This window comes from Megalopta genalis, chromosome 9 (genome assembly GCF_051020955.1).
Source record: "Megalopta genalis isolate 19385.01 chromosome 9, iyMegGena1_principal, whole genome shotgun sequence".
NCBI lineage: Eukaryota > Metazoa > Arthropoda > Insecta > Hymenoptera > Halictidae > Megalopta > Megalopta genalis.
Genome location: NC_135021.1, coordinates 7133597 through 7148688, shown reverse-complemented (window position 1 = coordinate 7148688; position 15092 = coordinate 7133597).

Below are 15092 nucleotides of genomic sequence, written 5' to 3'. Positions count from 1 at the left end.
AGAATCTTGCTTAACTAACGATTTTACATTAGAATTAAGTATTTAGAACGAAATCTAAAGTCAGAAAATGGCGCTTTACTCTAGTGATTTTTCGGTTTTTTCAACTTTCTGTAAAAACCTATCATTAGATTTTCTTCAAAATACGATATTCTTGCTTAAATAACGTTTTTACATAGGGTTTAAGCATTTAGAACGAAATCTAATGTCAGAAAATGGCATTTTACACTTGTGATTTTTCGGTTTTTTCAATTTTCTGAAAAAAACTATCATTATAGATATACTTCAAAATACGATATTCTTGCTTAAATAACGTTTTTACATAGGGGTGAAGCATTTAGAACGAAATCTAATGTCAGAAAATGGCACTTTACTCTTGTGATTTTTCGGTTTTATCAATTTTCTGAAAGGACCTATCATTATTGATATACTTCAAAATACGATATTCTTGCTTCAATAACGTTTTTACATAGGGATTAAACATTTAGAACGAAATCTAATGTCAGAAAATGGCACTTTACTCTTGTGATTTTTCGGTTTTTTCAAATGTCTGTAAAAACCTATTCTTAGACTTCCTTCCAGGTACAATATTGTTGCTTAAATAACGTTTTTACATAGAGATTAAGCATTTAGAACGAAATCTAATGTCAGAAAATGGCACTTTACTCTTGTGATTTTACGGTTTTTTCAATTTTCTGAAAAAACCTATCATTATAGATATACTTCAAGATACGATATTCTTGCTTACATAACGTTTTTACATAGGGATGAAGCATTTAGAACGAAATGTAATGTCAGAAAATGGCACTTTACTCTTGTGATTTTTCGGTTTTTTCAATTTTCTGAAAAAACGTATCATTATAGATATACTTCAAAATACGATATTCTTGCTTAAATAACGTTTTTACATAGGGATGAAGCATTTAGAACGAAATCTAATGTCAGAAAATGGCACTTTACGCTAGCGATTTCTCGGTCTTTTCAATTTTCTGAAAAAACCTATAATTAGATTTACCTCAAACTACGATATTCTTGCATAAATAACACTTTTACATAGGGATTAAGCATTTAGAACGAAATCTAATGTCAGAAAATGGCACTATCCTCTAATGATTTTACGGTTTTTTCAATTTTCTGAAAAAACCTGTCATTAGATTTTCTTAAATACGAGAATCTAGCTTAGCTAACGATTTTACATTAGAACTAAGTATTTAGAACGAAATCTAAAGTCAGAAAATGGCGGTTTACTGTAGTGATTTTTCGGTTTTTTCAATTTTCTGAAAAAACCTATCATTATAGATATACTTCAAAATACGATATTCTTGCTTAAATAACGTTTTTACATAGGGATTAAGCATTTAGAACGAAATCTAATGTCAGAAAATGGCACTTTACTCTTGTGATTTTTCGGATTTTTCAATTTTCTGAAAGGACCTATCATTATTGATATACTTTAAAATACGATATTCTTGCTTCAATAACGTTTTTACATAGGGATTAAACATTTAGAACGAAATCTAATGTCAGAAAATGGCACTTTCCTCTTATGATTTTACGGTTTTTTGAATTTTCTGAAAAAACCTGTCATTAGATTTTCTTAAATACGAGAATCTGGCTTAGCTAACGATTTTACATTAGAACTAAGTATTTAGAACGAAATGTAATGTCATAAAATGGAACTTTACTCTCGTGATTTTACGGTTTTTTCAATTTTCTGAAAGAACCTATTATTAGATATACTTCAAAATACGATATTCTTGCTTCAATAACGTTTTTACATAGGGATGAAGCATTTAGAACGAAATCTAATGTCAGAAAATGGCACTTTACTCTAGCGGTTTTTCGGTTTTTTCAATTTTCTGAAAAAACCTATAATTAGATTTACCTCAAACTACGATATTCTTGCTTAAATAACACTTTTACATAGGAATTAAGCATTTAGAACGAAATCTAATGTCAGAAAATGGCACTTTCCTCTTATGATTTTACGGTTTTTTGAATTTTCTGAAAAAACCTGTCATTAGATTTTCTTAAATACGAGAATCTGGCTTAGCTAACGATTTTACATTAGAACTAAGTATTTAGAACGAAATGTAATGTCAGAAAATGGAACTTTACTCTCGTGATTTTACGGTTTTTTCAATTTTCTGAAAAAACCTATAATTAGATTTACTTCAAAATACGATATTCTTGCTTACATAACGTTTTTACATAGGGATGAAGCATTTAGAACGAAATCTAATGTCAGAAAATGGCACTTTACTCTAGCGATTTTACGGTTTTTTCAATTTTCTGAAAAAACCTATAATTAGATTTACCTCAAACTACAATATTCTTGCTTAGATAACACTTTTACATAGGGATTAAGCATTTAGAACGAAATCTAATGTCAGAAAATGGTACTTTCCTCTTATGATTTTACGGTTTTTTCAATTTTCTGAAAAAACCTGTCATTAGATGTTCTTAAATACGAGAATCTGGCTTAGCTAACGATTTTACATTAGAACTAAGTATTTAGAACGAAATGTAATGTCAGAAAATGGCACTTTACTCCTGTGATTTTTCGGTTTTTTCAATTTTCTGAAAAAACCTATCATCAGATTTTTTAAATACGAGAATCTTGCTTAACTAACGATTTTACATTAGAATTAAGTATTTAGAACGAAATGTAATGTCAGAAAATGTCACTTTACTCTTGTGACTTTTCGGTTTTTTCAATTTTCTGAAAAAACCTATCATTATACATATACTTCAAAATACGATATTCTTGCTTAAATAACGTTTCTACATACGGATGAAGCATTTAGAACGAAATCTAATGTCAGAAAATGGCACTTTACTCTAGCGATTTTTCGGTTTTTTCAATTTTCTGAAAAAACCTATAATTAGATGTACTTCAAAATACGATATTCTTGCTTACATAACGTTTTTACATAGGGATGAAGCATTTAGAACGAAATCTAATGTCAGAAAATGGCACTTTACTCTAGCGATTTTACGGTTTTTTCAATTTTCTGAAAAAACCTATAATTAGATTTACCTCAAACTACGATATTCTTGCTTAGATAACACTTTTACATAGGGATTAAGCATTTAGAACGAAATCTAATGTCAGAAAATGGCACTTTCCTCTTATGATTTTACGGTTTTTTCAATTTTCTGAAAAAACCTGTCATTAGATTTTCTTAAATACGAGAATCTGGCTTAGCTAACGATTTTACATTAGAACTAAGTATTTAGAACGAAATGTAATGTCAGAAAATGGCACTTTACTCTTGTGATTTTTCGGCTTCTTCAATTTTCTGAAAACACCTCTCATTAGATTTTTTTAAATACGAGAATCTTGCTTAACTAACGATTTTACATTAGAATTAAGTATTTAGAACGAAATCTAAAGTCAGAAAATGGCGCTTTACTCTAGTGATTTTTCGGTTTTTTCAACTTTCTGTAAAAACCTATCATTAGATTTTCTTCAAAATACGATATTCTTGCTTAAATAACGTTTTTACATAGGGTTTAAGCATTTAGAACGAAATCTAATGTCAGAAAATGGCATTTTACACTTGTGATTTTTCGGTTTTTTCAATTTTCTGAAAAAAACTATCATTATAGATATACTTCAAAATACGATATTCTTGCTTAAATAACGTTTTTACATAGGGGTGAAGCATTTAGAACGAAATCTAATGTCAGAAAATGGCACTTTACTCTTGTGATTTTTCGGTTTTTTCAATTTTCTGAAAGGACCTATCATTATTGATATACTTCAAAATACGATATTCTTGCTTCAATAACGTTTTTACATAGGGATTAAACATTTAGAACGAAATCTAATGTCAGAAAATGGCACTTTACTCTTGTGATTTTTCGGTTTTTTCAAATGTCTGTAAAAACCTATTCTTAGACTTCCTTCCAGGTACAATATTGTTGCTTAAATAACGTTTTTACATAGAGATTAAGCATTTAGAACGAAATCTAATGTCAGAAAATGGCACTTTACTCTTGTGATTTTACGGTTTTTTCAATTTTCTGAAAAAACCTATCATTATAGATATACTTCAAGATACGATATTCTTGCTTACATAACGTTTTTACATAGGGATGAAGCATTTAGAACGAAATGTAATGTCAGAAAATGGCACTTTACTCTTGTGATTTTTCGGTTTTTTCAATTTTCTGAAAAAACGTATCATTATAGATATACTTCAAAATACGATATTCTTGCTTAAATAACGTTTTTACATAGGGATGAAGCATTTAGAACGAAATCTAATGTCAGAAAATGGCACTTTACGCTAGCGATTTCTCGGTCTTTTCAATTTTCTGAAAAAACCTATAATTAGATTTACCTCAAACTACGATATTCTTGCATAAATAACACTTTTACATAGGGATTAAGCATTTAGAACGAAATCTAATGTCAGAAAATGGCACTTTCCTCTTATGATTTTACGGTTTTTGAATTTTCTGAAAAAACCTGTCATTAGATTTTCTCAAATACGAGAATCTGGCTTAGCTAACGATTTTACATTAGAACTAAGTATTTAGAACGAAATGTAATGTCAGAAAATGGAACTTTACTCTCGTGATTTTACGGTTTTTTCAATTTTCTGAAAGAACCTATTATTAGATATACTTCAAAATACGATATTCTTGCTTCAATAACGTTTTTACATAGGGATGAAGAATTTAGAACGAAATCTAATGTCAGAAAATGGCACTTTACTCTTGTGATTTTACGGTTTTTTCAATTTTCTGAAAAAACCTATCATTATAGATATACATCAAAATACGATATTCTTGCTTAAATAACGTTTTTACATAGGGATGAAGCATTTCGAACGAAATCTAATGTCAGAAAATGGCACTTTACTCTAGCGATTTTTCGGTTTTCTCAATTTTCTGAAAAAACCTATAATTAGATTTACCTCAAACTACGATATTCTTGCTTAAATAACGCTTTTTCATAGGGATTAAGAAGTTAGAACGAAATCTAATGTCAGAAAATGGCACTTTCCTCTTATGAATTTACGGTCTTTTCAATTTTCTGAAGAAACCTGTTATTAGATTTTCTTAAATACGAGAATCTAGCTTAGCTAACGATTTTACATTAGAACTAAGTATTTAGAACGAAATCTAAAGTCAGAAAATGGCGGTTTACTGTAGTGATTTTTCGGTTTTTTCAAATTTCTGTAAAAACCTATCATTAGATTTTCTTCAAAATACGATATTATTGCTTAAATAACGTTTTTACATAGGGATGAAGCATTTAGAACGAAATCTAATGTCAGAAAATGGCACTTTACTCTTGTGATTTTACGGTTTTTTCAATTTTCTGAAAAAACCTATCATTATAGATATACTTCAAGATACGATATTCTTGCTTACATAACGTTTTTACATAGGGATGAAGCATTTAGAACGAAATCTAATGTCAGAAAATGGCACTTTACTCTTGTGATTTTTCGGTTTTCTCAATTTTCTGAAAAAACCTGTCATTAGATTTTCTTAAATACGAGAATCTGGCTTAGCTAACGATTTTACATTAGAACTAAGTATTTAGAACGAAATGTAATGTCAGAAAATGGCACTTTACTCTTGTGATTTTTCGGCATCTTCAATTTTCTGAAAACACCTCTCATTAGATTTTTTTAAATACGAGAATCTTGCTTAACTAACGATTTTACATTAGAATTAAGTATTTAGAACGAAATCTAATGTCAGAAAATGGCACTTTCCTCTTATGATTTTACGGTTTTTTCAATTTTCTGAAAAAACCTGTCATTAGATTTTCTTAAATACGAGAATCTGGCTTAGATAACGATTTTACATTAGAACTAAGTATTTAGAACGAAATGTAATGTCAGAAAATGGCACTTTACTCTTGTGATTTTTCGGCTTCTTCAATTTTCTGAAAACACCTCTCATTAGATTTTTTTAAATACGAGAATCTTGCTTAACTAACGATTTTACATTAGAATTAAGTATTTAGAACGAAATCTAAAGTCAGAAAATGGCGCTTTACTCTAGTGATTTTTCGGTTTTTTCAACTTTCTGTAAAAACCTATCATTAGATTTTCTTCAAAATACGATATTCTTGCTTAAATAACGTTTTTACATAGGGATTAAGCATTTAGAACGAAATCTAATGTCAGAAAATGGCACTTTACTCTTGTGATTTTTCGGTTTTTTCAATTTTCTGAAAAAACCTATCATTATAGATATACTTCAAAATACGATATTCTTGCTTAAATAACGTTTTTACATAGGGATGAAGCATTTAGAACGAAATCTAATGTCAGAAAATGGCACTTTACGCTAGCGATTTTTAGGTCTTTTCAATTTTCTGAAAAAACCTATCATTAGATTTTCTTAAATACGAGAATCTGGCTTAGCTAACGATTTTACATTAGAACTAAGTATTTAGAACGAAATGTAATGTCAGAAAATGGCACTTTACTCTCGTGATTTTTCGGTTTTCTCAATTTTCTGAAAAAACCTATCATTAGATTTTCTTCAAAATACCATAATCTTGCTTAAATAACGTTTTTATATAGGGATTGAGCATTTAGAACGAAATCTAATGTCAGAAAATGGCACTTTACTGTAGCGATTTTTCGGTTTTTTCAATTTTCTGAAAAAACCTATAATTAGATTTACCTCAAACTACGATATTCTTGCTTAAATAACACTTTTACATAGGGATTAAGCATTTAGAACGAAATCTAATGTCAGAAAATGGCACTTTCCTCTCATGATTTTACGGTTTTTTCAATTTTCTGAAAAAACCTATCATTAGATATACTTCAAAATACGATATTTTTGCTTAAATAACGTTTTTACATAGGGATGAAGCATTTAGAACGAAATCTAATGTCAGAAAATGGCACTTTACTCTAGCGATTTTACGGTTTTTTCAATTTTCTGAAAAAACCTATAATTAGATTTACCTCAAACTACGATATTCTTGCTTAGATAACACTTTTACATAGGGATTAAGCATTTAGAACGAAATCTAATGTCAGAAAATGGCACTTTACTCTTGTGATTTTTCGGTTTTTTCAATTTTCTGAAAAAAACTATCATTATAGATATACTTCAAAATACGATATTCTTGCTTAAATAACGTTTTTACATAGGGATGAAGCATTTAGAACGAAATCTAATGTCAGAAAATGGCACTTTACTCTTGTGATTTTTCGGTTTTTTCAATTTTCTGAAAGGACCTATCATTATTGATATACTTCAAAATACGATATTCTTGCTTCAATAACGTTTTTACATAGGGATTAAACATTTAGAACGAAATCTAATGTCAGAAAATGGCACTTTACTCTTGTGATTTTTCGGTTTTTTCAAATGTCTGTAAAAACCTATTCTTAGACTTCCTTCCAGGTACAATATTGTTGCTTAAATAACGTTTTTACATAGAGATTAAACATTTAGAACGAAATCTAATGTCAGAAAATGGCACTTTACTCTTGTGATTTTACGGTTTTTTCAATTTTCTGAAAAAACCTATCATTATAGATATACTTCAAAATACGATATTCTTGCTTAAATAACGTTTCGACATAGGGATGAAGCATTTAGAACGAAATCTAATGTCAGAAAATGGCACTTTCCTCTAATGATTTTACGGTTTTTTCAATTTTCTGAAAAAACCTGTCATTAGATTTTCTTAAATACGAGAATCTAGCTTAGCTAACGATTTTACATTAGAACTAAGTATTTAGAACGAAATCTAAAGTCAGAAAATGGCACTTTCCTCTTATGATTTTACGGTTTTTTCAATTTTCTGAAAAAACCTATCATTATAGATATACTTCAAAATACGATATTCTTGCTTAAATAACGTTTTTACATAGGGATGAAGCATTTAGAACGAAATCTAATGTCAGAAAATGGCACTTTACTCTTGTGATTTTTCGGATTTTTCAATTTTCTGAAAGAATCTATCATTTGATTTTCTTCAATGTCCGATATTCTTGCTTACATAACGTTTTTACATAGGGATGAAGCATTTAGAACGAAATGTAATGTCAGAAAATGGCACTTTACTCTTGTGATTTTTCGGTTTTTTCAATTTTCTGAAAAAACGTATCATTATAGATATACTTCAAAATACGATATTCTTGCTTAAATAACGTTTTTACATAGGGATGAAGCATTTAGAACGAAATCTAATGTCAGAAAATGGCACTTTACGCTAGCGATTTCTCGGTCTTTTCAATTTTCTGAAAAAACCTATAATTAGATTTACCTCAAACTACGATATTCTTGCATAAATAACACTTTTACATAGGGATTAAGCATTTAGAACGAAATCTAATGTCAGAAAATGGCACTTTCCTCTTATGATTTTACGGTTTTTGAATTTTCTGAAAAAACCTGTCATTAGATTTTCTCAAATACGAGAATCTGGCTTAGCTAACGATTTTACATTAGAACTAAGTATTTAGAACGAAATGTAATGTCAGAAAATGGAACTTTACTCTCGTGATTTTACGGTTTTTTCAATTTTCTGAAAGAACCTATTATTAGATATACTTCAAAATACGATATTCTTGCTTCAATAACGTTTTTACATAGGGATGAAGAATTTAGAACGAAATCTAATGTCAGAAAATGGCACTTTACTCTTGTGATTTTACGGTTTTTTCAATTTTCTGAAAAAACCTATCATTATAGATATACATCAAAATACGATATTCTTGCTTAAATAACGTTTTTACATAGGGATGAAGCATTTCGAACGAAATCTAATGTCAGAAAATGGCACTTTACTCTAGCGATTTTTCGGTTTTCTCAATTTTCTGAAAAAACCTATAATTAGATTTACCTCAAACTACGATATTCTTGCTTAAATAACGCTTTTTCATAGGGATTAAGAAGTTAGAACGAAATCTAATGTCAGAAAATGGCACTTTCCTCTTATGAATTTACGGTCTTTTCAATTTTCTGAAGAAACCTGTTATTAGATTTTCTTAAATACGAGAATCTAGCTTAGCTAACGATTTTACATTAGAACTAAGTATTTAGAACGAAATCTAAAGTCAGAAAATGGCGGTTTACTGTAGTGATTTTTCGGTTTTTTCAAATTTCTGTAAAAACCTATCATTAGATTTTCTTCAAAATACGATATTATTGCTTAAATAACGTTTTTACATAGGGATGAAGCATTTAGAACGAAATCTAATGTCAGAAAATGGCACTTTACTCTTGTGATTTTACGGTTTTTTCAATTTTCTGAAAAAACCTATCATTATAGATATACTTCAAGATACGATATTCTTGCTTACATAACGTTTTTACATAGGGATGAAGCATTTAGAACGAAATCTAATGTCAGAAAATGGCACTTTACTCTTGTGATTTTTCGGTTTTCTCAATTTTCTGAAAAAACCTGTCATTAGATTTTCTTAAATACGAGAATCTGGCTTAGCTAACGATTTTACATTAGAACTAAGTATTTAGAACGAAATGTAATGTCAGAAAATGGCACTTTACTCTTGTGATTTTTCGGCATCTTCAATTTTCTGAAAACACCTCTCATTAGATTTTTTTAAATACGAGAATCTTGCTTAACTAACGATTTTACATTAGAATTAAGTATTTAGAACGAAATCTAATGTCAGAAAATGGCACTTTCCTCTTATGATTTTACGGTTTTTTCAATTTTCTGAAAAAACCTGTCATTAGATTTTCTTAAATACGAGAATCTGGCTTAGATAACGATTTTACATTAGAACTAAGTATTTAGAACGAAATGTAATGTCAGAAAATGGCACTTTACTCTTGTGATTTTTCGGCTTCTTCAATTTTCTGAAAACACCTCTCATTAGATTTTTTTAAATACGAGAATCTTGCTTAACTAACGATTTTACATTAGAATTAAGTATTTAGAACGAAATCTAAAGTCAGAAAATGGCGCTTTACTCTAGTGATTTTTCGGTTTTTTCAACTTTCTGTAAAAACCTATCATTAGATTTTCTTCAAAATACGATATTCTTGCTTAAATAACGTTTTTACATAGGGATTAAGCATTTAGAACGAAATCTAATGTCAGAAAATGGCACTTTACTCTTGTGATTTTTCGGTTTTTTCAATTTTCTGAAAAAACCTATCATTATAGATATACTTCAAAATACGATATTCTTGCTTAAATAACGTTTTTACATAGGGATGAAGCATTTAGAACGAAATCTAATGTCAGAAAATGGCACTTTACGCTAGCGATTTTTAGGTCTTTTCAATTTTCTGAAAAAACCTATCATTAGATTTTCTTAAATACGAGAATCTGGCTTAGCTAACGATTTTACATTAGAACTAAGTATTTAGAACGAAATGTAATGTCAGAAAATGGCACTTTACTCTCGTGATTTTTCGGTTTTCTCAATTTTCTGAAAAAACCTATCATTAGATTTTCTTCAAAATACCATAATCTTGCTTAAATAACGTTTTTATATAGGGATTGAGCATTTAGAACGAAATCTAATGTCAGAAAATGGCACTTTACTGTAGCGATTTTTCGGTTTTTTCAATTTTCTGAAAAAACCTATAATTAGATTTACCTCAAACTACGATATTCTTGCTTAAATAACACTTTTACATAGGGATTAAGCATTTAGAACGAAATCTAATGTCAGAAAATGGCACTTTCCTCTCATGATTTTACGGTTTTTTCAATTTTCTGAAAAAACCTATCATTAGATATACTTCAAAATACGATATTTTTGCTTAAATAACGTTTTTACATAGGGATGAAGCATTTAGAACGAAATCTAATGTCAGAAAATGGCACTTTACTCTAGCGATTTTACGGTTTTTTCAATTTTCTGAAAAAACCTATAATTAGATTTACCTCAAACTACGATATTCTTGCTTAGATAACACTTTTACATAGGGATTAAGCATTTAGAACGAAATCTAATGTCGGAAAATGGCACTTTCCTCTTATGATTTTACGGTTTTTTCAATTTTCTGAAAAAACCTGTCATTAGATTTTCTTAAATACGAGAATCTGGCTTAGCTAACGATTTTACATTAGAACTAAGTATTTAGAACGAAATGTAATGTGAGAAAATGGCACTTTACTCTTGTGATTTTTCGGCTTCTTCAATTTTCTGAAAACACCTCTCATTAGTTTTTGTTAAATACGAGAATCTTGCTTAGCTAACGATTTTACATTAGAATTAAGTATTTAGAACGAAATCTAAAGTCAGAAAATGGCGCTTTACTCTAGTGATTTTTCGGTTTTTTCAACTTTCTGTAAAAACCTATCATTAGATTTTCTTCAAAATACGATATTCTTGCTTAAATAACGTTTTTACATAGGGAGTAAGCATTTAGAACGAAATCTAATGTCAGAAAATGGCACTTTACTCTTGTGATTTTTCGGTTTTTTCAATTTTCTGAAAAAAACTATCATTATAGATATACTTCAAAATACGATATTCTTGCTTAAATAACGTTTTTACATAGGGATGAAGCATTTAGAACGAAATCTAATGTCAGAAAATGGCACTTTACTCTTGTGATTTTTCGGTTTTTTCAATTTTCTGAAAGGACCTATCATTATTGATATACTTCAAAATACGATATTCTTGCTTCAATAACGTTTTTACATAGGGATTAAACATTTAGAACGAAATCTAATGTCAGAAAATGGCACTTTACTCTTGTGATTTTTCGGTTTTTTCAAATGTCTGTAAAAACCTATTCTTAGACTTCCTTCCAGGTACAATATTGTTGCTTAAATAACGTTTTTACATAGAGATTAAACATTTAGAACGAAATCTAATGTCAGAAAATGGCACTTTACTCTTGTGATTTTACGGTTTTTTCAATTTTCTGAAAAAACCTATCATTATAGATATACTTCAAAATACGATATTCTTGCTTAAATAACGTTTCGACATAGGGATGAAGCATTTAGAACGAAATCTAATGTCAGAAAATGGCACTTTCCTCTAATGATTTTACGGTTTTTTCAATTTTCTGAAAAAACCTGTCATTAGATTTTCTTAAATACGAGAATCTAGCTTAGCTAACGATTTTACATTAGAACTAAGTATTTAGAACGAAATCTAAAGTCAGAAAATGGCACTTTCCTCTTATGATTTTACGGTTTTTTCAATTTTCTGAAAAAACCTATCATTATAGATATACTTCAAAATACGATATTCTTGCTTAAATAACGTTTTTACATAGGGATGAAGCATTTAGAACGAAATCTAATGTCAGAAAATGGCACTTTACTCTTGTGATTTTTCGGATTTTTCAATTTTCTGAAAGAATCTATCATTTGATTTTCTTCAATGTCCGATATTCTTGCTTAAATAACGTTTTTACATAGGGATGAAGCATTTAGAATGAAATCTAATTTCAGAAAATGGCACTTTACTCTAGCGATTTTTCGGTTTTTTCAATTTTCTGAAAAAACCTATAATTAGATTTACCTCAAACTACGATATTCTTGCTTAAATAACACTTTTACATAGGGATTAAGCATTTAGAACGAAATCTAATGTCAGAAAATGGCACTTTCCTCTTATGATTTTACGGTTTTTTCAATTTTCAGAAAAAACCTGTCATTAGATTTTCTTAAATACGAGAATCTGGCTTAGCTAACGATTTTACATTAGAACTAAGTATTTAGAACGAAATGTAATGTCAGAAAATGGCACTTTACTCTTGTGATTTTTCGGCTTCTTCAATTTTCTGAAAAAACCTATCATTATAGATATACTTCGAAATACGATATTCTTGCTTCAATAACGTTTTTACATAGGGATTAAACATTTAGAACGAAATCTAATGTCAGAAAATGGCACTGTACTCTTGTGATTTTTCGGATTTTTCAATTTTCTGAAAGAATCTATCATTTGATTTTCTTCAATGTCCGATATTCTTGCTTAAATAACGTTTTTACATAGGGATTATGCATTTAGAACGAAATCTAATGTCAGAAAAAGGCACTTTACTCTTGTGATTTTTCGGTTTTCTCAATTTTCTGAAAAAACCCATCATTAGATTTTCTTCAAAATACCATAATCTTGCTTATATAACGTTTTTATATAGGGATTAAACATTTCGAACGAAATCTGATGTCATAAAATGGCGGTTTACTGTAGTGATTTTTCGGTTTTTTCAAATTTCTGTAAAAACCTATCATTAGATTTTCTTCAAAATACGATATTCTTGCTTAAATAACGTTTTTACATAGGGATTAAGCATTTAGAACGAAATCTAATGTCAGAAAATGGCACTTTACTGTAGCGATTTTTCGGTTTTTTCAATTTTCTCAAAAAACGTATAATTAGATTTACCTCAAACTACGATATTCTTGCTTAAATAACACTTTTACATAGGAATTAAGCATTTAGAACGAAATCTAATGTCAGAAAATGGCACTTCCCTCTTATGATTTTACGGTTTTTTCAATTTTCTGAAAAAACCTATCATTAGATATACTTCAAAATACGATATTCTTGCTTAGATAACACTTTTACATAGGGATTAAGCATTTAGAACGAAATCTAATGTCAGAAAATGGCACTTTCCTCTTATGATTTTACGGTTTTTTCAATTTTCTGAAAAAACCTGTCATTAGATTTTCTTAAATACGAGAATCTGGCTTAGCTAACGATTTTACATTAGAAATAAGTATTTAGAACGAAATGTAATGTCAGAAAATGGCACTTTACTCTTGTGATTTTTCGGCTTCTTCAATTTTCTAAAAACACCTCTCATTAGATTTTTTTAAATACGAGAATCATGCTTAACTAACGATTTTACATTAGAATTAAGTATTTAGAACGAAATCTAAAGTCAGAAAATGGAGCTTTACTCTAGTGATTTTTCGGTTTTTTCAACTTTCTGTAAAAACCTATCATTAGATTTTCTTCAAAATACGATATTCTTGCTTAAATAACGCTTTTACATAGGGATTAAGCATTTAGAACGAAATCTAATGTCAGAAAATGGCATTTTGCTCTAGCGATTTTTCGGTTTTTTCAATTTTCTCAAAAAACGTATAATTAGATTTACCTCAAACTACGATATTCTTGCTTAAATAACACTTTTACATAGGGATTAAGCATTTAGAACGAAATCTAATGTCAGAAAATGGCACTTTACTCTTGTGATTTTTCGGTTTTTTCAATTTTCTGAAAAGACCTATCATTATTGATATACTTCAAAATAAGATATTCTTGCTTCAATAACGTTTTTACATAGGGATTAAACATTTAGAACGAAATCTAATTTCAGAAAATGGCACTTTACTCTTGTGATTTTTCGGTTTTTTCAAATGTCTGTAAAAACCTATTCTTAGACTTCCTTCCAGGTACAATATTGTTGCTTAAATAACGTTTTTACACAGAGATTAAGCATTTAGAACGAAATCTAATGTCAGAAAATGGCACTTTACTCTTGTTAATTTTCGGTTTTTTCAATTTTCTGAAAAAACCTATCATTAGATTTTCTTCAAAGTACGATATTCCTGCTTAAATAACGTTTTTACATTAGAATTAAGCATTTAGAACGAAATCTAATGTCAGAAAATGGCACTTTACTCTTGTGATTTTTCGGATTTTTCAATTTTCTGAAAGAATCTATCATTTGATTTTCTTCAATGTCCGATATTCTTGCTTAAATAACGTTTTTACATAGGGATTAAGCATTTCGAACGAAATCTGATGTCAGAAAATGGCGGTTTACTGAAGCGATTTTTCGGTTTTTTCAATTTTCTGAAAAAACCTATAATTAGATTTACCTCAAACTACGATATTCTTGCTTAAATAACACTTTTACATAGGGATTATGCATTTAGAACGAAATCTAATGTCAGAAAATGGCACTTTCCTCTTATGATTTTACGGTTTTTTCAATTTTCTGAAAAAACCTGTCATTAGATTTTCTTAAATACGAGAATCTGGCTTAGCTAACGATTTTACATTAGAACTAAGTATTTAGAACGAAATGTAATGTCAGAAAATGGCACTTTACTCTTGTGATTTTTCGGCTTCTTCAATTTTCTGAAAAAACCTATCATTATAGATATACTTCGAAATACGATATTCTTGCTTCAA